The sequence below is a fragment of the Notamacropus eugenii genome, chromosome 4, assembly GCF_028372415.1.
Source record: "Notamacropus eugenii isolate mMacEug1 chromosome 4, mMacEug1.pri_v2, whole genome shotgun sequence".
In the NCBI taxonomy this organism is placed as follows: Eukaryota; Metazoa; Chordata; class Mammalia; order Diprotodontia; family Macropodidae; genus Notamacropus; species Notamacropus eugenii.
In genome coordinates, this window is record NC_092875.1 from 400975156 (window position 1) to 401000368 (window position 25213).

The following is a 25213-nucleotide window of genomic DNA, read 5'->3' on the forward strand; positions in this document are numbered from 1 at the left end:
TTCTACCCCTCCCTCACCCTTTCAGAAGTCTGGAAATGTGATATCAGTCATATATGTGAAATCTTGCAAAACATTTTCATATTAGCCATGCTGCAAAAAAAAGAAAAGCAAGAAAAATAAAGTGAAAAATTATGCTTTAGTCTGCACCCAGACTCCATCCTTTCTCTCTGTGGATAATATTTTTCACTGTAAGTTTTTCAGAACTGTCCTGGATCATTGTATTGATCAAAGTAGCTAAGTGATCCGCCATGCAATATCATTGTTACTGTGTAAAATGTTCCCTTGACTCTGCTCACTTCACTTTGTATCAGTAAATCAGGTTTTTCTGTAATCATGTTTTTTCTAAAACCATCCTGCTGTTAATGTCTTATAGAAAAAATAATATTTCCTCACAATCATATACTATAACTTGCATAGCCATTTCTCAATAGATAGGTATCCCCTCAGTTTCCAATAGTTTACCACAACAAAAACGAGCTACTGTAAATATTTTTGTACATATATATCCTTTCCTTTTTCTCTGATGTCTTTGGGACAGAGACTTAGTAGTGCTGATGCTGTGTCAAAGGGGAGTTTTATTAGCCCTTTGGGAACAGTTTCAAATGTTTCTCTAGAATGGCTGAATCATTTCACAACTCCACCAACAGTGCATTAATGTACCTATTTTTTCAAGTCTTATTTTCCTTTGCTGTTATATTAGTTAATTTGATAGGTGTGAGTTTTTATTGTATTACTTTGCATTTCTACAATCAATAGTGACTTAGAGCATTTTTCCTATGTTTTTAGGTAGCTTTGTTTCTTTCTTCTGAAAACTGCCTTTTCATATTCTTTGATCATGTGTTAATTGGGAAATGGCTTTTTTAAAAAAAATAATATTTACCTCAGTTCTCCATATATTTGAGAAATGTGGCCTTTATCAAAGAAACTTGTAAAAACAATTCCCCTAGTTTTCTGCTTTCCTTCTGTTCTTGGTTGCATTGGTTTTATTTGTGCAAACTTTTTTAATTTTATGAAATCAGCATCCATTTTATTTCCGATTATCATCTCTATCTCTTGTTTGGTCAAACCTTCTTCCCTTATCCATGGATTTGACAGATAAAAATTTTCATGCTTCCCAAATTTGCTTATAATATCACTCTTTATGTATAAATCTTTTAACCCTTTGACCTACCTTGGTATATGGCTGAGATGTTAGACTATACCTAGTATCTGCCAAATTGCTTTCCAGTTTTCCCAGAAATTTTTGTCCAACAGTGAATTCTTGTCCCAAATGCTAAGACTTTTGGATTTATGAAAAACTAGAGTACCATGGTCATTTACTACTGTGTATTGTGCATCTAATCTATTCCACTGATCCTGCAGTCTATTTCTTAGCAAGGACCAAATTGTTCTCATAATTATGTCTATGTCATATAGTTTGAGACCTGATATTGCTGGGCTACCTTTGTTCAAACTTTTATTTCATTGATTCTCTTGATATTCTTGGTATTTTGTTATGATTTTTTTCTAGCTCTATAAAATATTTTTGGTAGTTTAATTGGTATAATACTAAATAAGTAAATTAAGTAGAATTGTCATTCTTATTACATTGGCTCTACCTACCCATGAGCAATGAATATTTCTCCATTTGTTTAGATCTGTCTTTATTTGTATGAAAGGTGTTTTGTACTTGTCTTCATACAGTTCCTGGATCTGTCCAGACTGATAGATTTCTAAATATTTTATACTAAATCTCTCTAAGCAATAGTGATTTAGAGGATTTTTTCATATGACTATAGATAGCTTTAATTTCTTCCTCTGAAAACTGCCTGGTCATATGCTTTGACTATTTATCAATTGGGGAATGGTTTGTAGTTTTGTAAATCATTTCTCTGTATATTTTAGAAATTAGTCCTTTCCCACACACACTAGTTGTAAAAATTCCTTCCCAGTTTTCTGCTTCCTTCCTAATCTTGCTTGCATTGAGTTTGTGCAAAAACTTTTCCATTTAATGTAATCAAAATTATCCATTTTGCATTTCATATTGTTCTCTGTGTCTTGTTTGGTCATAAATTCCTACATTCTCCATAAATCTGACAAATAAACTATTATTTGCTCCCTTAATTTGTCAATAGTATCAGTTTTTATACCTATATTGTGTACCCATTTGTACTTTATTCTGGTATACAGTGTCAGGCATTGGTCTATGCCCAGTTTCCACCACACTATTTTCCAGTTTTCCCAGCAGTTTTTGTCAAACAGTGAGTTCTTATCCCAGAAGCTGGGGCTTATCAAACAGTAAACTGCTACAGTTATTGACTACTGTGTCGTGTGTACCCAAACTATTCCACTGATCTACCTCTCTATTTCTTAGCCAGTACTAAGTGGTTTTGATGATTGCTGTTTTACAATACAACTTAAGATCTGGTATGGCTAGGTCACCTTCCTTAGTGTTTCTTTTCATTAATTCCCTTGATATTCTGAAACTTTTGTTCTTCCAGAGGAATTTTGATATTATTTTTTCTAGCTCTATAAAATAACTTTTGGTAGTTTGGTTTGTATGGCACAGAATAAGTAAATTAATTTAGGTAGAATTGTCATTTTTATTATATTAGTTTGGCCTACCCATGAGCAACTTATGTTTTTTCAATTATTTAGATGACTTTATTTATGTGAAAAGTGTTTTGTAATTGCGTCCATATAGTCCCTGGGTTTGGTTTGGCAGATAGACTCCTAAATATTTTGTAGTGTCTACAGGAACTTTAAATGGAATTTCTCTTTCTGTCTCTTACTGTTGGGCTTTGTTAGTAATATGGAGAAATGCAGATGATTTGTATGGGTTTATTTTGTGCCCCGCAAGCCTGCTAAAGTTGTTTGTTATTTCAAGTAGTTTTTTACTTGATTCTCTAAGTATGGCATTATATTGTCTGCAAAGAGTGATAACTTACTTTTTTTTTTTGCCTATTCTAATTGCTTCCATTTCTTTTTCTTCTCTTATTGCTAAAGCTAACATTTCTAGTATCATACTGAATAACAGTGGTGATGATGGACATCTTTGTTTCACCCCTGATCTTATTGGAAAGACATCGAACTTATCCCCATTATATATAATGCTTGCTGATGGTTTTAGGTAGATGCTACTTATTATTTTAAGGAAAACTCCATTTATTCCTATGCTTACCAGTGTTTTCAATAGGAATGGGTATTGTACTTTGTCAAAAGTTTTTTCTGCATCTATTGAGATAATCGTATGGTTTCTGTTAGTTTTGTTGTTGATATGATCAATTATGCCAATGTTTTTCCTAATATTGAACCATCCCTGCATTCCTGGTATAAATTCTACTTGATCAGAGTGTATTATTTTTGGAATAAGTTGTAATATTTTTGCTCTTATCTTATTTAAAATTTTTGCATCTATATTCATTAGGGAAATTGGTCTATAATTTTCTTTCTCTGTTTTGGTTCTTACCAGTTTAGGTATCAACACCATATTTGTATTATAAAAAGAATTTGGTAGGATTTCTTCTTCACCTATTTTCCTAAATAGTCTACACAGATTTGGAATTAACTGTTCTTTGAATATTTGATAGAATTCAGTTGTAAATCTACCTGGTCCTGGAGATTTTTTCCTAGGGAGTTCACTGATGCTTTGTTTAATTTCTTTTTCTGAGATGGGGTTATTTAAGTATTTTACTTCCTCTTCTGTTAATCTGGGCAATTTATATTTTCATAAATATTCATCCATTTCAATAAGATTGCCAAATTTATGGGCATACAGTTGGGCATAATAATTTGTATTTATTGTTTTAATTTCCTCTTCATTGGAGGTGACTTCACCTTTTTTCATTTTTGATATTGGTAATTTGGTTTTCTTCTTCTTTTTTTAAATGCAATTGGCCAAAGGTTTATCACTTTTATTGTTTTTTTCCCCATAAAGCCAGCTCTTAGTTTTATTCAATAGTTTTCTTAATTTTCACTTTATTAATCTTTCCTTTGGTTTTCAGTGTTTCTAATTTGTTATTTAATTGGGAATTATCAATTTATTCTTTTCTAGATTTTTCAGTTGCTTGCCCAATTCATTGATTTCCTCTTTCTCTATTTTATTCATGTAAGCATTCAGAGATATAAAACTTCCCCTAAGAACTGCCTTTGCTGCATCCCGTTAAGTTTTGGTAGGTTGTCTCATTATTATCCTTCTCTTGAATGAAGTTATTGATTGTTTCTCTGATTTTTTGTTTGACCCACTCATTCTTTAGGATTAGATTAATTTCCTATTAATTTTTGGTCTATCTTGCAATGGTCCTTTATTACATATAATGTTTATTACATCATGATCTGAAAAGGTTGTGTTCACTATTTCTGCCTATCTGTACTGGGTTGTGAGGTTTTTATGCCATAGTACATGGTCAATTTTTGTGTATGTGCCATGTGCCACTAAGAAAAAGGTATATCTCTTCCTATCCACATTCAGTTTTCTCCAGATGTCTATCATATCTACCTTTTCCAGAATTCTATTCACCTTAACTTCTTTCCTGTTTATTTTAAGGTTATATTTATCAAGTTCAGAGAGGGGAAGGTTGAGGTCCCCCACTAGTATAGTTTTCCTGTCTATTTCTTCCTGTAATTCCCTCAACTTCTCTTCTAAGAACTTGTATGCTATACCACTTGATACACGTATGTTTGGTAATAATATTGCTTCATTGTCTATGGTGCCTTTTAGCAGGATAAAGGATAGCAGGATATTCCTTCCTTATCTCTTTTGATTAGATCAGTTTTTGCTTTTGCTTTTTCTGAGATTTGGATTGCTACCTCTGCTTTTTTTTTTTTTTTACTTCAGCTGAAGCAAAATATATTCTACTCCAGCCTTTTACCTTTACCCTGTGTACATTCCCCTGTTTCAAATGTGATTCTTGTTAACAACATGTTGTAGGATTATGTTTTTTAATCCATTCTGCTCTCCACCTCCATTTTATGGAAGAGTTGATGCCATTCACATCCATAGTTATGATTACCATCTGTGTCTTTCTCTCTATCCTATTTCTACCTGTTTATGCTTTTATTTCTCCCTTTTCCTATCCCCTCCACAATATAGTTTTATTTTTGACCACTGCCCCTCTATCAGTCTATCAGACCCCCTCCCTTTTATTCTCCTTTTCCCTTATTACTTCTTCTCTCCCTTCTAACCAGCCCTCCCTTTTCTTTCCCCTTTCCCTTCCTACAGCCTGTGGTGTAAGTTAGATTTTTATACTTAACTAAGAATGTTATTTTCTCCTTGAACCAAATCCAATGAAGTAAAACTTAAACAATGCTCATCTCTCTCCCTTCTTTCCTTCTACTATAATATGTTTTTGTGCCTCTTCATGTAATGTAATTTACCCTTTTCTGATTGCTTCTTTCCTTTTCTCTCCTTTGTTTCCTTTACTTAGGTTTTTTATCCTCACATCTGTTAATTTATACCCATACCCTCTATCTATGTATATCCCTTTTAAATGTTGTAATAAATATACAGTTCTCAAGATGAACAAGTATCATCCTCCATAGGGATGTAAATAGTTTGCCATATTGAATAACCAGATTTTTTTTCTTTTTTTCTCCCTGTTTACCTTTTTTATGCCTCTCTTGAGTCTTGTATTTGAAGATCAAATTTCCTATGAGCTCTGGCCTTTTCATCAGGAAAGTCTATAAATCCCTTATTTCATTGAATCTCCATTTCCTTGCCTGAAAGATTATGCTCAGCTTTGCTGGGTAGTTGATCCTTGGTTGTAGTCTAAGCTCCACTGCCTTACAGAATATCACATTCCAATCCCTCTGATCTTTTAATGTAGAAGCTGCAATGTCTTGTGTGATCCTGACTGTAGCTCCTTGATATTTGAAATGTTTCTTTCTAGCTGCTTGCAGTATTTTCTCCTTGACCTGATAATTCTGGAATTTTGCAAGAATATTTCTTGGTGTTTTCTGTTTGGGATCTCTTCCAGGATATGCTTGGTGGTTTCTTTCCATGACTATTTTGCCCTCTGGAACTAGGATAGTTTTTCTGGATGATTTCTTGGCAGCTACTGTCTAGTCCCTTTTTTTTTTTGACTCTCTGGTAGACCAATAATTCTTATGTTTTCTCTCCTTCATCTATTTTCCAGGCCAGTTGTTTATTCAATGAGATAGTTTACATTTTCTTCTATTTTTTTATTTTTTAGATTTATTTGATGGATTCTTGATGCCTTATAGAATCATTAGTTTCTACTTGCCCAATTTTAATTTTTCACAAATTGTTTTCTTCAGATAGCTTTTGTACCTCCTTTTTTAAAGAGTTATTTTCTCCGGTTAGGTTTTGTATATCCTTATCTATTCGCAAAATTTTACTTTTTAAGGAGCTGATTGTATTTTTTAAATCATTGGTCAATTTTTCTTCTGCCTTTTTAATTTGGCTTTTAAAATACTTCCTGAACTCTTCTAAGAATGCTCTTTGGGCTTGAGACCTGGAACTGTTATTTGGACCCCTGTTTCCCTATGGTCACAAGCACTATTACTCCTCTATACCCTGCAGCTGTACCTTGGAACTGCATATGGGCAATGTACCAGGGTCTTGTACCCAGTACCAACAAAGTACCCCCTGTTATCTTTTTCTGACCTGTTGCAACCCCCTTCCTTTCTCTGGAGTGAGAGTTCCCAGAGCTCTTATTGCCTCTGTCATAGCCATTCTCAGGGCCCCCATCTGGTATTGCCTCTGCATGTGCTGAACTCTGTACTGGCCTCAACCCTGGTGTCACAAATCTCTCCTTCTGACTTTCTAAATTATCTTGGACTGGAAAATTGTCTCACCTGAACCTTTTGTTGGCTGTGGCATTCCAGAATTCAATTTGAGGAGTTACTTTAAATTTGTTTGGAGGAGAATGTTGGGAGCGTTAATCTGAGTTGCTGCTTGTACTCTGCCATCTTGCCTCTGACTCCCTCAAGATAAATTCTAAGGACATTCAAATGTTTATATGTTTTTTGTTTAGACACAGTGGATATAGCTCAACACTTGGAGTCAGAAAGACCTTAATTAAAATCCTGTTTTATATTCTTAGTAACTGTGTGACCTTGACGAAGTCTGACTTCTCAGTGCCTCAACTCTGTCATCTGTAAAACGCGGACAGTAATAGCATCTACCTCCCAGGGTTGTTGTGAGGAACAAATGAGTTAATACATGTAAAGTGTTTCGTATACCTTAAAGCACTATGTAAATGCCAGCTGATATTATTTTGAAGATATATTCCGAGCAAGAATAAGGAAAAGATAGAATCATTGCTTGGACCAGATGGTATAATGTTAACAGATGATCAGGAGAAAGTCAAACTACTCAACTTCTATTCTTTCCGTTTTATCTATCAAAAATGTTTCCAAGTTAGAAAATATAGGGGGTTGGGGCAAGGGGAACATTTTTGAAGAGGAATTTAAACTCAAGATTGTTGAGAGTCCTATAGCATCTTTAAATTATATAATGAGATTTCTAGTCAGTTCATGTGTTTATTCTGTAGTATCTAATATGGTATCTCCATTTTTTCTCTTGCTCAGAAAGTTACCTTCATGATGTACTGAAAATAGTGTCATGTGGCAGGGAATCAGGGGCTGAGTCTGATTCCCCCGTGGTGTCTAGCACCTATACAGTGCTCAGCAAATGTTTGTTGAATAGATAAAGAAATGGAGTGGGGGATGAGGCTATTTGCTAAGAATGAGGGTGAGTGTAGGTTGAGAATGGGGACTTCAGAAAAGAGGAATATAATCACCATAGAGAATTTAATAGGGAAGCAACAAGAACGAGATGTAAAAGAATTGGTAAGTAGCTGAGATGGCCCACCTGAAGGTGCACCCCAGAGATTTGGAGTTGGCCAGTGGTTTCTGTGTCTTCTTTCAGCATTGCTTGCTGTCAAGCAGCAGGAGAAAAGAGAAAAAAAGTGACGGAAGTAATCTGGAATTGGAAACTAGTATGTCAGACAAAGTCTAGGACAGGGGTGGTGAACCTGTGGCCTCAAGGTCTCATGTGGCTTTCTAGGTCCTCAAGTGACACCCTTTGATGGAATCCAAACTTCATCAAACAAATACCCTTAATAAAAGAATTTGTTCTGTAAAACTTGGACTCAGTGAAAAGGCTACTCTCAAGGACCTAGAGGGCCACATATGGCCTCAAGGCTGCAGGTTGCCCACCCCTGCTCTAAGAGATATAGGAATCTCAGATAGTAATGAAGACAGCACTGAAATAACTAATTATATTGTCTAGCCTGAGAAAGGATCTAATGTTGTGGGATTATGGACCAGGACCTTTCTTAATGGAGGAGGGATGACATGATAACAGAGAAAGCCCTAGTGAAAGGAATTCCATTTCCACTTGCCTTATCTGAGCCATGCACAATTAGGGTCTTCAAAGACAGGCTTTGCTTGTCCCACAACAAGTATCCACCTCCCTTTGCTTATCCCAGTATGTAACCTTAGGGTTCCCAAGTTCTGCTGGCCTACTGATATTGAGGTTATTATGTGAACTTTCCTGAGTGTAGCTTCGTTTTTCCAGGTAAGATAAAGTCTGCAACTCAACTGTCATCCATGAAGTGGATATCCTGTAGAGATCTTAAGCTTAGCATGTTCAGACTACCCTCATTATCTTTCTTTATAAACCTTCTATCCATCCTACCTTCCTGATTACTCTAGAGGGCAATACATTCTTCCCACTCCTTCAAGCTAGCAAACTAGGTGTCATCCTAGACTCCTTACCATCTCTCATCCTCCATATCCAATTTCTTTCCAAGTCTTGTAGCTTTTACCTTTCTAACATTTCTTGTATGTGCTTCCTTATATCCCCTGACTTTGTCACCAACCTGATGCAGGCCATCATTATCTCTCTTCTGGACTATTACAGTAACCTGTTGGTTGGTCTTTCCTATCCTGTATATAGCTTGTTTATACATTAGTGGGTTGCATGCTGTCTCCCTTGTTAGATTTCAAGATCCTTGAGGACAGGGACTGTTTTTTGCCTTTATTTTTATCTCCAGCACTTAAACATAGTGCTCGACTCTAGTACATAGTAGGCACTTCATAAATGTTAACTGAAGTATGTTCATATGCTTGGAATATTGTTCAATGAAACTTGCAGTTAACTTAAGGTAGGCATGGCTATGTTTTCATTCCTTGAAATCTTTAACCTAATGGGAGTAAATTAGCAGAATTTTAATTGTTGGTCAGTTTACAGATGTTGTAGATATGTGGGCCTGGAAGAGCAGCAGCATGGAATTGTGGAAAGAACACTGGGGAGGGACTTTTAGAGGGGTGTGTCGATTGAGATTGCATAGCTGGGAGGAAGGGATGAAAGGCTCTTGGAGGGGTATGTGAAGTAGGAGCAGATAGATAAGGCGGCAGGGATAGGGTAGAAAGAGAGGCTAAGAAAGAAAATAGTGAGTAAAAATAAGATGGAGGGAAATTCATGAATAACAGTTATAACTTTGAATGTGCATGGGTGGTTATAGCTGCTCTCTTTGTGATGGCAAATTGAAAAAAAAAAGAACATTTCATTAGATTCAGAGGGTTTGGATTTGAATCTCGAATCATGCTATATTGTAGCTGTATGATCCTGGGCAAGTCATCTTTCTCTTGGGACTTCAGTTTCTTTTTCATTTGACTCAATAATCCCTTCTCTCTCCTCCAACCTTTGAATCGATAGTTACAGGTTCAAAGGTTACCGTAAGAGACAAGGAACAGCAAATTTGGTGTCTCATAGGCATACACAGCTCAGGATGGGGTCATGTTGGCATATGTGTGACTACTATGAGGTACAGATACAATATTTTATCTTCATTCCTGAACTTTAACAGCCCAGATTTCAGCAGGAAACTTCTACCATATTCCCTTCAAATGCTCAAATACTCAAATAAATCTGTGGTCTTATCAGTGTGGAGGTTCCCTCCATAAAAGCAACCCATTTATGCTTCTTCCTCCTGTGAGAATCTTGTCCATGTCCTCTCATTTCACCACAGGCCCTCGTAGCGTGCTGGGGGTCTTTGCCTCTTTCTCATAGCATAGTGAGGATACCAGCATAGTGTGTAAGCTACCTATTCCCATGGGATTATTTCTTGCTTTCTCCACATGACCAATCCATCTTGTTTTTCAGTCATATATTTCTTTGATTATATCCTTTATTCCCCTCCTTTAGGTGATACCTTTTGAACAAAAACCTCAATGCTGTCACAATTGTGTTGTAACCAGAATGAATGTTAATCTAATCAGCTTTGTGGTTGTTAAGTCATTTCAGACATGTTCTACTCCCCATGACCCCATTTGGGGTTTTCTTTGCAAAGATACTGGAGTGGTTTGCCATTTCCATCTCCAGCTCATTTTCCAGGTGAACAACTGAGACAAACAGGACTAGGTGCTGTATCTACTGTACCACCTGGTTGCCTCCAATCTAATCAACTGTTTTGCTGTATATTCGCCTTAATTCCACCTCCTCTCTCAAGCACATTCTGGGATGATATGATAATAAAACTTAAGTGTCTTTATTATTCTTGCTGATAAAAATTTATTACAAAATTCTGTACAGACATTTGCCAGTTTCCTTCTCTCTGTTGACCTTCTATTTTCTAACCAATATTTGCTTAGCTGTGTCTCTTCTTTAAACTGGTTTTACCCTGTACTTTTTCTCCTTTTTTATGAGTCAATACTACTCCTAATCTTCTATCATCTTTCTCTGTAAGATTTTACAAACAACTTTATATTAAAACTCCTTTTAACCTAACTTTCATAACTTTCCTTGACAATTTAAGTCACGTATCAGTTGAAGAAGGTAATTTTTAGGCTCTTGTTTTCCTTTTTTATAGCTATTGATTTATATCAGTTAAATTTTATGTCATTATTATAATTAATGTTGATTTCCTTTCTACTGTCATTACTTATTTTTTATGATCAATGATTTGTTTGAATAGTTCAAGATTGAGTGGTTTTATCAAATGCTCTATATTTTCCCATTTTTTTCCTTCCTCTGACTTTGTATTAATTTTAATCTTTGTACTAAAAGAGAAAATAGACTCTTGATTTGGGAATTAACGCCATAACAATAATGAGTTATTTCCTATGTGTTAAAATATGGTCAGTTGTATTTTTCATGATGTTTCTTGGTGTTCACCAAATCTAGTGCTTACTAATTCCTTGCCCAAAGAATTCATATATAGGCATTAATGAGAACTGTGTCTTACAAGTCTTTGATCTATCTTTCCCTAAGCCCTATCCATGTTTCCCAATATATTTCTGGCCTTTTTAAAAACCTATTCTCACCTTTTTATTAAATTCACTTAGCTAATTAAAGTATATACTTAATTTAGAGGATCTTGTCAAGTTTTTCATAGAATTTCTCCACCTCTTTGTCCTCTATAACAGATATTGGTGCATAAGCTGCTATGGAGATAGTAATACCATTCTTTTCATGAATCAAAAATAAAGTAATATCCTTAAAGGAGACATCGCCAATTTCCCCATGAGATTGCCTAGTAGTAACAGATGACTATCCCTCAACAGTGACCCCTCTGAAGATAGGGATGTTACTTTTTTTTAATCATTGGCTCTCTTGTACTTATTTTTTGCTCTGCTTTCTATCTCTGTTGTTGATGTCTCATGTTCAGTGTCAGATTCTCCAGATCAGGAAATCTTTTATTCTGATTTTTCTCAGTGCTTTGATAATGTTAATTTACTGCCACTGTTAGCAGTTGGTGAACAGTGTGACTTCAAATCACCAAGCTGCTAGATTCCCCCGGCCCAGTCCTACATAATGTACATAGTGTATAGTCTATGATAACCCCCAAATAGATCTGCTTTCAAATATAATAATTGGGCATTTTATTGCGATATCTTTGTCACCTATAAATTCTGAGAATGCACATGAAAGGCACACCCCTTCCCTTTTCAGATTTGGGAAGTTATTTCTAAAAGAAAGTTTGCATTTACATGACTCTAGAGTATTATCTTTGAAATAATCACTGGCAGGAGAAAGCCACAGAACACCAGAGGATCAACACTACTTAAGAGAAGCAAAACAGCTTCCATTCTCCATCATGCATCTTTCGTGTCAAGGATAGAACTCCTTAGTGATGACATGCATAATTCATGAAGAACACTTTCTCTGGCTAGGACAGGACATTTCTTTTCCCTGGATAAGACAGCAGCTATTTTAGTCCAAGTAGAAGCTCAAGGTCATCTCCAGCCCTGGGATTGGGAGGGCTTATCCTGGTCTCTACTTCATAATCATACTTGGGCTCTGTCAAGTCACAGGGACACTTGACATTCTGTGCTTATGGTGGGAAAGGCATCAATCACCATATATGTAAATTGTTTGTACCCTGGATCCAAATAACACTGAAAATGGCAGTGACAACTATGCTGAGTCAGAATACATGCTGAAAACTTGAAGAGTCTAGTTTCTGGCTTAGCAGGGAAGTGAAATGAAAGGAGTTAGAAGACCTGATAAGAGAGGAGTTGTTGTTTCAGGTCAGTGAGATCTGGCCCTGCACAGCCCTCCCTCACTCAGAACAAAGTCAAGTGGAAGCCATGTCATTATTTCTCTGATGACATGATATTCTTTGGCAACGAAGGACGAACACACACGCACACAATTAACTAATTGAGTGGGTGGGGGAAAGAGGATGGGGCAAGAATAAAATTATCTAGTGGACCAGTCCTGGTTATCTTTTACTTAGATCTAATTTCTAATTCTCTTGGTCTGGGGTAGCAGGGCTTATTCATTTTTTCAAAGATGCTCCTGATGTCTGTTTCATCTTCAAGATTAAAATCCCCCAAACACAAATAAAAACCAAGACTGTATAGCTTTTTATTGTTTGGACTAGGTAGTGTAGCCAGCAACCTTGCCTATAGTAATGCCCACATATTCTGGGCCAGGACTGGTGGAGGCCAGCCTCATGATTCACGATCAAGGTTAGAATGCAGTGGACCATAAAATACTAACTCCAGTTATATCTAGAACTCAAAAAGTATGCAGCATCATTTAATATAATAACTAAGCAAACATAGCTGGTGTAATTGGAATAATGTCTCACATATATATACACATGTATGTATGTATATATGTTTTATATACACATAAATATACATATATATGTACATATACATGTGTGTATGTATTTGTATAAATACTGAGTTCAAATGTGGCCTCAGACACTTCATAACCATGGGACTTTAGGTAACTCACTTAACATCTATTTGCCTTAATTTCCTTATCTATAAAATAGGGAAAATAATAGCACCTGCCTCCCAGGCTTGTTGTGGGGATCGAAGGAGATAATAATTGTAAAGTACTTATCACCTTACCCAGCCCATAGTGTTGCTATTGTTCAATCATTTCAGTTGTGTCTGATTCTGTTACCCATTTAGGGTTTCTTGGCAAAGATACTGGAGTGGTTTGCCATTTCCTTCTCCAGTTCATTTTACAGATGAGGAAACTGAGGCAAACAGGGTGAAGTGACTTGCCCAGGGTCCCACATCTAGTAAGTGTCTGAGGCTGGATGTGAACTAAGTCTTCCTGACTCTAGGCCCGTCTCTCTTTCTACTGTGCCATTGTAAGGGCTATATAAATGTTAGCTATTATTTGCTGATTGATAAAATATGTATTCTTTCTTTCTTTTTTTTTGGTGAGGCAATTGGGGTTAAGTGACTAGCCCAGGGTCACACAGAATGCATATTCTCTTAAAGCATTGCCAGATCCTCACCAACTTTTTGTCATCATGGCAGCCTGATGTCATAGTATATTGAGTGTGGAGTTAGGAGGACCTTGGTTTAGATCTTTCCTCTTGACACTTTCTAGCTTTGTGACTATGGGTAAGTGACTTAACCTATAGTTATATGTCTGAAGCAAAACCCTAGGACTTTATCTACTAAATTATAGATGAGTTCTTAGTGAAAGACTGGAAAGTCAGTCGGAAAACAAACATTTATTAAAGATCTGCTATGAGGCCACCATTGTGCCAAGCACTGGGGGATAGAGATGCAAATAAAAACAAAGATAGGCTCTGCCTTCCCAGAGTTTACAATCGAATGGGGAAAGGTGGTGTGCAAAAGGAAGCTGAAAAGTTGGCTGGAGAGAAGGAGTAGGTACTGACATGGGGCATGATAGAGGGTTCCAAAGAAGTCCCAAAGTGGTAAGGCTGGTGGGAAATGTGGAGCCACACTGTGCTGAGCCCTCCTCTTTAACAGACCCTCTAGAGCTCAAGGCCGGGCTCTCCAGTCTAAGGAGCAGAAGGCACTGATGAGATATGAGTAACAGAAAGATTCAGTCTTGCGCTATAATAAAATTACCCAATGATGAGTTTCCTGGGGGAAGAAAGACATGACTGAGAAATCTAACCTAGTTCCACAGTAGTGTACCTGGTGGGAAATGTGGAGAAAAAGCTGTGCTAAACCCCCTCCATATATAGTCTCTGGCTTCTGTGGCCCTGCCCTTTCAGTCAGTGAGTTTAATCTGATGGTCAGAAGATGCTGATGAAGCAGATTGTGTTCCACAGTCATTTGCTTTGGGGACTTCCTACCTTGGCCAATGAAACTGTAGTAAATTCAAAATCAGATTTAATCAGAGGCAGGAAATTTGGGAAGCAAGTTGGAATGGTATTTGATGTACCTCTGAATTTAACCAGATGTGAATCTATATTACATCTGTCATATCATATGCCATCAAAACAGATAAATTTCCCTTCACTGTTTGTTGAGGAAAAGGTTAATTTTATGTTTTCCCCTAAACATCAACAACAAAAACAAAACATTTATAACTAAACAAATAATTGCAAGGGTACTTAGCTTCTGCCCAATCATCTTGGCAAAAATGAAATGAAGGGGAAAAATCTCTTTTATACTTGACAGTATAAAAATACTGTCCCAACCTTGAAAATACCATGATTGTTATCCAGCATGTATTTTTGTCATTCAGCCTCAGTTACCTGTCTGTCAGCTCCGGGATGTTGGACAGGTCATTGAATCTTCACCCATCTATAATGTCAGGTTTACAATATATGCCACTCATATCTTTGGGGTTTTGGAAAGATTACCCGGATGAGGGGGATAGTGTTGGAAAGAGGTTTTGATTGTAAATATACAGAAGGAATTAGATTATTTTTCCCAAGCCCCCAAATATTAAAGGCAAGAAGCTTTTGGATGACAGGCTGTGGAGTTTTTGTTCCAAACTTTTGATGATGGGAAGTGTAATGGCAAATCTTCCTGTTTTGCTAATTTGTTCATACAAATCAAGTTGATAGCTTCTGAGGCTCCCTTTTATTCCCTGGTTGAGCTTTTTCCTTTAGGCATGTTGCCTATGCTAAAGTGGTTTTTGCCAGAGTTGCACCTCACACACCAATATCCCAGGGCCCAAATCATCCCCAGATAATTAAGTTTCCTGCTTGCATCAGCAGCAAGACAGGTTTTCTCCCTTTCCTGACATCCCCATCACACCCCCTTGCTTGTCCCAATGTCACCTCTGGACTGCCTTTCCACCACTTGGGAATGCCTCATAAGAATTAGGTTGTCTTGGAGTATGGCACGTATTAGGTGTCTGGCCCCTGCTTAATCCTACAACTCACCATCCCCTTACCACCTTCCTTTTCTTCACATCCTCTGAGAAGCATCTTCTGGACTCTTGCAGTGAAAAGACAGCAAATAGGATTTAGAGCAAAAGGACCTGAATCTCAGTGCAGGCTCTGCCATATCATCTTAGGGTGATGTGGTACAAATTATTTAACCTTGAAGGATGTTGTTTCCCTCATCAATTAATCAGTGAAGGAACATTTATTAATTGCTTACTATGTGCTAGGTTTGGGCTAGCTAGGTGGTGCAGTGGATAGAGTACTGAGCCTTGAATTGGAAGATCTAAATTCTAATCTGCCCTCTGACATTTACTAATCATGTGACTTGTGGGCAAGTCACTTAACTCTATATGCCTTAGTTCCGCCTCTGTAAAAATGGAGACGCATTAAAGAAGGAAATGGTAAATCACTCTAGTATCTTTGCCAAGAAAATCCCATGGACAAAGTCCGTGGGTCGAGTAGAGTCAGACACAACTAAACAACAAGGTTCCAGGCACTGCTCTAGGCAATGAAGATGCAAGTGAAAGGAAAGAAAAACAATCACTCTCCTCAAAGAGCTCACATTCGATCAGGGGAGACAACATATATGCCTGTGTTTCTATACATAATAAAATAAATACAAAGGAATTAGATATAAAGTAGTAGTGGGCACTGGATCAGAAAAGGTATCATGTAGAAAGTGGTACTTTAACAATTGCATCTTGGAGAAGGAAAGGGATTCTATGAAGCAGAGAGGAGGGAATGAATGTTAGGCATAGGGGATGAGCCTCCTCTCAAAGCTCCAGTGGGTGGAGATGGAATGCCTCATGTGAAGAAGGGAGTGAAGACCAACATGACTGTATTGTGCAGTGTGGGAATAGGAATAGTACATATGATGAAACTGAAGAGATAAATTGGACTAGGTTAGAAAAGGGTATAAAAGCCAAATAGGGACTTATATAATGATCGATTTGCTTGTAAGAAAAATCACTTGGGTAGCTGTATGGAGGATGAATTGCAAGGGCAGAGTATGAAGCAGAGAGACTAGGTAGGAAGACTTTGAAGTCAGTGGTCTTCAAAGTGGGAGCACTCTGTAAGGGACTTTGACCCAAGGAGTGTGTGACCAGCCAACTGGAGGCTAGGAAGATGGATCTCATCTCATTCTCCCTTCAATAGTCAACAGTGATGCTTGACTTGAATACAAGCATACCTTTCTTTATCCCCAACATTCTCCTACTCTTCCTTCTTCCCCCTACTTCTGAGTCAGGACTTGCTGAATCAGAAAGCCATTTAAGGAAGTTATAACTTGTCATCTCAACACTCAAAGCAGCAGCTGTGCAGATGCCCTCCCCTTCATTTTCCCAGATTACCTCATGACTGTGGGAAGGTACCCTTGGGCAGATGGTCTTTGAACATCGGGGCAGCCATGGGTGAGTAAGCATGCCACCTCCTTCTTCATTTTTTTTTTGTGTGTGACAGAGACCCGCAGGGTGAACAGACATGAGTGAGCTGTGGTCTTCATCACAAATCTCGTTACATTGTTTTTCTCTGAAATTCTAATTTCTTCCAAATTTCCATATTACTGTGAAATCCTTCTAACCACCTAGTTCACAACCTTGGAGTCTTGGACTCCTCTCAGTCTCCACCCTATATATTCAGTCAGTTTCCAGATTTTCTGTCTACCTCCACATCTCTTGTATCTACTCTTTTCTCTCTATTTACACAGTGTTGAGGCACTCATCACCTCTCTCCCAGATTCTCATAGTAGTCTTCTAATTGGTCTTCCTACCTCACTTTTCTCTCTTCTCTAGTGCATCCTACACTCTCCTCAAATGTATTTAGAATCTCACCGATTCAGGTCCCTCCAATAACGTGGTTTGTAACCCATCCATGCCTGTCTATGCTGTGTAGTTCTTGTCTACATTCTCTCAGAAGTTCACCATGCAGGGGCTGTACAATGTACTGGAGTATTTTATCCTGCCTGACATTCTGAAGGCACCAAAGGAACACTCTGGGTGTGTCTATCTGTCATCCTTCATTTATCATGTGACCAGTCCATCTTCTTTTCCTGTCATACAATTCTTTGATCTTGTCTTTTATTCTTTAAGTTCTTCAGAGTTCCTCACCAGTTATATGTTACACCCATCATAGTCACACCCAATCTGGAGCTCTCCATTGTCCTAGTGACAGTTTCATGAGTCCTTTGGAGCGAGTGGTATTCCATATCTTACTACTGTCCATCAAAGTAACCCTAAAGTACAAATCTGACTATGTTACTCCTGAAGTCAACAAAGTCTAATGACTACTTTTTAACTTTGGGATCAGCTAAGATGTCATCAATAGCTCATCCTTTTTAATGTTCATTTTTGTGTTACTTAATATACATAATTATTAGTACATTATTACATATGTAATTTATGTGTAGGTATATGCATGTTGAGGGATGTGCTTAATTTTTTTCTAATAGGAGCATGTGATCAAAAAAAACTTTGGATATCACTGATTTTAGAGTAATGACAAGGGCCTGAGCCAACATACTGTCTGCATTAACGAACAGAGGGCGTTAGCTGTAAAAGAAGTTGTGGAGGTAGAATGAGTAATTCTACTCATTATGGATAAGTAATTGGATATGTGGAGTGAGGGAGAGTAAGGAGTTAAGAATAATTTTAGAGTTATATAGCTAGAAGACTAGAAAGATGATGGTGCCTTTAATTGAAATACAGAAATTCTGAAGAGGGAAGGATTCGGATGAAAAGATAATGAGCTCTGTTTTGGACAAGTGAAATTTGAGACATAACTGAGCCATTCAGTTTGAAATGCCCAGTAGCTTGTAAGTTGGTTGATGATGTAGAACTCAATCTTAGTGAAGAGATCGGGACTGGCTGCATAGACCTGTGAATCATTTTCTTAGAAGTGATAAACACATGAGAATTGAAGAAGGTACAGAAGAAGCCTTGAGGAAAACCTATAGTTAGTGGATGTGATATGAATGATGAACCAGTAAAAGAGATTAAGATGTGGTAAGATAGGTAGGAGAAGAACAAGACAATGTCATGAAAACTCAGAGAAAAGAAAGAATCTGGAAGGAGACAGTGGTCAATGATGTTGAATGCTTCAGAGAGGTACAGGATAAGGACTGAGAAAAGATCATTTCCAAATGTGCCTCATCTTTAAAATGAGAACTAGGTGACATCAAAAGTCATTTTCAGTTCTAAATATATGATCCTAGGAGATTATATCTATTATTCTCAAATTCTTTTACCTACTAAACCATAATTCTCCTGAAGAGTCCATCTCTTGGTGTTTTCTCCAACAATGGATGTTCCTTCTTTCATTCCCTTTGTTATACAGTGCCAGGAGGAGGAATTGGCATCCTTTGAGCCCCATTGCCTTCTTGAGACACCATCTTTGCTACTATCAAGTTGCTTCTCCCTTAAAGTTTCCTTTAGGACATCCAGATCATGACTGTTATCATCTGTGGATTTCTAAGACCCCTCCAAGTACATTAAGTATCTATATCACAATCTTCTTTTCTACCTTGATCTCTGTTCCTTTTGAATACCCAAACCTCTCAATTTTGTAACCTCCTCAACTCCTGTGATCTCTGAACACAGAACTGTTACACTGAACTATTACAAGAAATGTCATAACTTAGGTTCTATCCTGAAGTTCCCCTCCCCAGTTCCACTGAATTTGCTTCAGGTTCTAAAATTCCTAAAAATGTCTCTGAATATCCTCCAATATTTTTCCATGGCATTCTCTCCTTCTGTCTCTTGGAAACCTTGCCCACTCAGAATCACAAGGGAAAGGAACTCAGAAGCTATATTGTCTAGCCTGTACCTGAACCAAAATTCCCTCTACCACATTCCTGACAAGTGGTGATCCAACTTTTCTTGGATCTCTCCAGTGAGGGGGAACTCACTACTTTCTAGGAGAGTCTGCAACTTTTTGATATCGAAAATGTTGTAAGGTTTCCTCATCCAAAGCCTATACACTTACCTTATCTAACTGTCACCTGCTGCTCTTAATTTGTATTTCTGGGGGCCAGGTAGAGCAAGTCTCATTTTTTTCTGGTCCAGAGCTTTAAGGGTCATGGAAGAAAGAACATCCAGTTCTGGAAAGGGTTGTCAATAATGGCTTATCTTTTCTTGTTGAAATCCTTGCCTTCTTATAAGATTTCATTTAATTCTATTTATTGCATAAAGTCTCCCTTGTAGCATCCCAGGTGAAGATGATTCCTCTCCTCTTATTTTCATAGGACATTTTGTCTGAAGCTCTCTTTTACCCTTGTATCATAATTGTTAATATTTAACTCTTTTAGATTGTAAGCTCCCTGAGGGCAGGGGCTGTGTTTTTTTAATCTTTGTATTCATAGTACAATGTAGAGTATCTTCTACATAAAAGATAATAGATGTTTATTGAGTCGATTTCTCAAGAGGAGAAACCACAACATTTAATACTGTGTGTGTTGTCTTGGGGAGAGAGCTCAATATGGAGTCAGAGAGACGTAGGTGCAAGTGCTGCCTCTGACACTCTGATCATAGAGAAGCGATCTGAGCTTCAGGAAGCTTCTTAGAACTTTCTTGCAAAGTCACAAATAGCTTTCTTCGTTGGTAGAAGAAATTTTTACACCAACAAAGGACGGACATAAGATGGACTATTTATATAGACCTTTCCTTACACCACTCCTGTGAGAAAAATAGTCTCATGAGTTCAAGAGGTCAGGAGTTCCTGGTTCTCTCAGTCCAAAGTGATTGGCAGCCTGATGACCACTGTGCAAATTTCTCCAAAAACTGGACAGACAAGAGGAAGTTGAAATCCAGCCTTGGCTAGAATACGTGGATCTTGAGGAAGACTGTACACAGTTAAGTCAGGGGTGAAATATCTTTTCAGCAGCACTGCAAAAATATCTCATGTTTTGGGGTTTTAAATGTCATTTACCCAGAAGAGCATAATCAGAAATGCCTATTAAAGGTCTTTGTTGATGCATCTTTGTGAGGTTAGTATTTTTTGTGTGAGGAGGAAATAGCTGTTCTGTACCTGATTTATATTGAGTACAACTCCCTCCATTCTGTTTTGGAGCCACTTGAATTCAAATATCACATTTAAGTGATTTTCTCCAGGGCTCCAAAGTTGGAATATAAAGAGCCAGAGAACACAAAACAAACTGACTTTCTCTGTCTATTTGTATCTGTGTTTCTGTTTCTCCTTCTCTCTGTCTCTGGTGCTGTACTTAGTGTGAGCACCTAATTGACTTTGTCCATAATGCAGAGCAGAACTCTCAAGCTTAAGTCATCTACTGGCCTAAGCCAACCTAGTAGTAGGGAGCACAGGTGTGCACTGCATTTCCTTTTCTGACAGGGTTAACAGGGACATCTATAGGAGGACACAAATATAGTTTACTTAAATTTTAGCAAAATGTATCATAAAGTCTGTCTTGCTATTTTTACGAACAAAAAGTCATATGAAAAAATGTTCTAAATCACTATTGATCAGAGAAATGCACATTAAAGCAACTCAGTTACTGCCTTACACCTGTTAGATTGGCTAATGTGACAAAAAAAGGAAAATGTTGGATGTTGGGGGGGATGTAGAAAATCTGGGACACTAATGCATTGTTGGTGGAGTGGTGGACTGATCTAAACATTCTGGAGAGCAATTTGGAACTATGCCCAAAGGGTTATTAAAATATACATACCCTTTGATTCAGCAATACAACTGTTGGGTTTATATCCTAAAGACCTCCACAAAAGAGAAAAGGACCTATTTGTATAAAATTATTTATAGCTGCTCTTTTTGTGGTGGCTAAGAATTAGAAATCAAAAAAGGATGCCTATCAGTTGGAAAGACTTAACATGAACTGATGCATAGTGAAGTGAACAAAATCAGGACAACATTGTACACAGTGATGGCAACGTTGTTTGAAGAAGTACTGTGAATGATTCAGCTATTGTCAGTAATTTGGGATTATCCAAGATAATCCTGAAGGACTAATGATGAAGCAAACTATCTGCCTCCAGAGAAAGAACTGATTGTCTGAATATCAGTCTGACAGATTGAAGCATGCTGTTTTTCACTTTCTTTCATTTTTTCCTTTTATTCGAGTCTTCTTGTATGAAATGACTAATGTGAAAATGTTTTACCTAATTGCACATGCATAATCTGTATCTAATTGCTTGCAATTTCAGAGAAGGAGGAAGGGAGAAATACAAATTAGAACTCAAAACTTTAAAAATGTTTAAAAATTTGAAAAACTGTAATATTTGAATCTTTAAAAATATAATACAACATAAATAGGTTAATTTGTGATTTCTAAGTTAAGTGGGGGAAGATCCATTTCTCTTTGAGTTTGGCACCACTGATAGAATGAAAAGATAGAATATTTATTAAGCACCTACTATGTGCCAGGTTCTAGGACAAATGCTTTTCAAATATTTTCTCATTGTATTTTCACTATAACTCTATGAGGCATGTGTTATCATGATCCCCACTTTACAGTTGATAAAACTGAGGTAAATAGTTGTAAAGTGACTTGCTCAGGATCACACAGCTACTAAATATCTGAGACCAGATTTCAACTGACTGCAGGTCCAGCACTTTATCTACTGTGCCACCTAGTGATAAGAAGTAAAACAGTTTTCTCTATTTAAAAAAAATTATTGTAAACATTTCTTTTTAAATTTTGTGTTCCAAATTTGCTCCCTACCTTCTCCCCCCTCCCCTACCCACTGAGAAGGCAAGCAATACAATATCAATTATACATGTGAAATCATACAAAATATTTCTATATTAGCAACATGCGTATTTAAAAGCAATAAAGAAATTGAGAAAATTGTATTTCAGTTTACATTCAGAGATGATCAATTTTATCTGTGGAGGTAAACACAATGTTTTTATCGTGAGTCCTTTAGAATTCTTTTGGATCATTGTATTGATCAGAGTAGCAAATGTAATGTATAATGATCACAGTTGATCATTACAACATTGCTGTCACTGTATGCAATGATCTCTTGACTTTTTTCACTTCATTTTGCATCAGTTCATGTAGGTTTTGCAATGCTTTTCTGAAACAATCCCTCTTATCATTTTCCACAGCACAGTAGTACTCCATCACAATCAGATGCCACAATTTGTCCAGCCCTTCCTGAATTGATGAGCATCCTTCAATTTCCAATTCTTTGCCATGACATAAAGTCATACTATAAATCTGTTTGTTTACACACACACACACACACACACACCTATATCTATATCTTCGTATATATATATATATATTTAATATTTTTCTTTGATCCTTTTGGGATACAGTCCCATTGCTGGTATTTCTGGGTCAAAGGACATGTACAGTTTTAGAGCCCTTTGGCCCCAGTTCCGAATTGTTCTCCAAAATGGTTGGATCAGTTCACGACTCCACCAAGAATTTATTAGTATACCTATTTTTGCCTTATCCCCTCCAGCATTAATCATTTCTGATTGATGTGAAAGGGTACTGCAGAGCTGTTTTAATTTACCTTTCTCTAATCAAAAGTCATTTAGAGCATTTTTCATATGAATATAGGTAACTTTGATTTCTTCTTTTGAAAGCTACCTGTTCATAGCCTTTGATGATTTATCAATTTAGGAATGGCTCTTATTTTTAGAAATTTGACTCAGTTCTATAGTCAGTATATATTCGAGAAATGAGATCTTTATCAGAGTAACTTACTGTAAAAATTTTTGATATTCCTTCATTGCCTATGGTATGTTTTAGCAAAATATAGTTTCCCAGATTATCCCTTTTGATTAGGTCTATTTTTACTTTTGTTTTGTCAGACATCATGACTGCTACCCCTGCCTTTTTTTACTTCAACTAATGTATAGTAGATTCTGCTTCAGTCTTTTTTTACTCTGTGTCTTTATGTTTCAAGTATGTCTCTTGTTTACAACATATAGTTAAATTCTGGTTTCTAATCCATTCTGCTATCTGCTTACGTTTTATGAGTTAGCTCATCCCATTTATGGTCACAGTTATGATTATTATGTATTTCCCTCCATTATATTTTCTTCTGTTTATCATTTTCTCTCTCTTTGTATTTTGTTTCTTCTCAAAAAAATCTGTTTTGTTTCTGACCAGTGACTATCTTAATTTGTCCTCCTTTTCATCACCCTATCTTATCCTTTTTCCCCTCCTATTTTTCTGTCAGGTAAGATAGGTTTCTGTACTCAAACTGAGTGTGTGTGTGTATGCATGCATGTTTATATGCATATATGTACATGCATACATACATCATGGGTGTATATAAACTTCCCTCTTTTAATCAATTCTGATTAGAGTGTGGTTTAAGCATTGTCTACCCCTTACTCCTCCACATTCCCCTTTACTATAAAATCTCTTCCTTGTGTCCCTCTTTTGTGTGAGAAAAATTTCCCCATTCTTCTTCTCCCTTCCCTCTTCTCCCATTGCATCCCTCCTTGTCAACCTTTAATTTTTTTTGAGATCATCCCAGTGTAATAGACTCACATCCATGCTCTCTCTGCAAATTCTTCTTAACTGCCCCAATAATGACAAAATTTTTAAAAAGAATTATATGTTTCATCTTCCCATATAGGAATCTAAACAGTTTGACTTAGAGTCCCTTATGAGTAGTCTTTTGTGTTTACCTATGTTTGCTTCTTTTGAGACTTGTGTTTGAATGTCATATTTTGTGTTCTACTTTGGTCTTTTCCTCAGGAATGCTTGAAAATCCTCTATTTCATTAAATATCATTTTTTTTCATTTGAAGGATTATACTTAGTTTTGCTAGATAGGGTATTATTGGTTATAATCCTAACCCCTTTGCATTCTGTAATATCATATTCCAAGTCCTCCACTCCTTTAAAGTGAAAACTGCTAATTTTATAGGATTCTAACTTTGGATCCAAGATATTTGAACAGTTTCCTTCTGACTGATTGCAATATTTGCCCCTTGACCTGGGAGCTCTGAAGTTTGGGTATGATATTCCTGGGAGTTTTCATTTTGGAATCTCTTTCAGGAGGTGATTGGTAGGTTCTTTCAATTCCTATTTTACCCTTTGTATCTAAGACAAGAGGGTAGTTTTCCTTGATAATGTCCTGAAATATTATGTTCATGCTCTTTTTTATTGTCTCCTGAATTTTATAGATCAGTTGTTATTCCTATAAGATATTTCACATTTTCTTTTTTTTTTTTTATTCTTCTTACTTTGTTTTATTTTTCTTGAAGTCTTTTGGAGACATTAGCTTCTGCTTAACCAATTCTAATTTTTAAGGAGTTATTTTCTTCGGAGATCTTTTGTATATTCTCTTTTTAAGGTGTTATTTTCTTCAGTACTTTTTATTTTTTACAAACTTATTAACTTTATTTTCCTAATTTTCTCTGCATCACTCTCTTTTCATTTTTCCTCTACCATTCTTAATTCTCTTTTTAACTCTCCCAGGAATTCTTGTTGGCCCTGTGTCCAATTAGCAATTTTCTTTGAGGCTTTGTTCATAGATATTTTCACATTGTTGTCTCCTGAGTTTATGTCTTGGTTTTCCCTGCCACTATAATAGCTTTATATGGACAAGTTCTTTTTTGCTGTCTGCTCATTTTTTTGTTGTTCTATTTCTTGACCTTGAACTTTATATTAAAGTTGGGCTCTATTCACCTGGGTGTGGGGAGGTC

The 25213-nt window shown here is 36.7% G+C and overlaps 1 protein-coding gene across 12 annotated transcripts in view; it reads left to right on the forward strand.

Annotated features, from left to right (window-relative positions):
- Nucleotides 1-25213, forward strand: part of PDE4D (phosphodiesterase 4D) — a 1946032-nt gene that overhangs the window by 195543 nt on the left and 1725276 nt on the right. Inside the window, exon 1 of one of the 12 annotated variants that reach the window (XM_072599361.1) lies at nt 16963-16981. The exons of the other annotated variants lie outside the window; for them this stretch is intronic. The gene's annotated coding sequence lies outside the window, so the exon portion shown is untranslated. Of the gene's footprint in view, nt 1-16962; nt 16982-25213 lie in introns of those variants that run through there. 12 annotated transcript variants of the gene reach the window in all.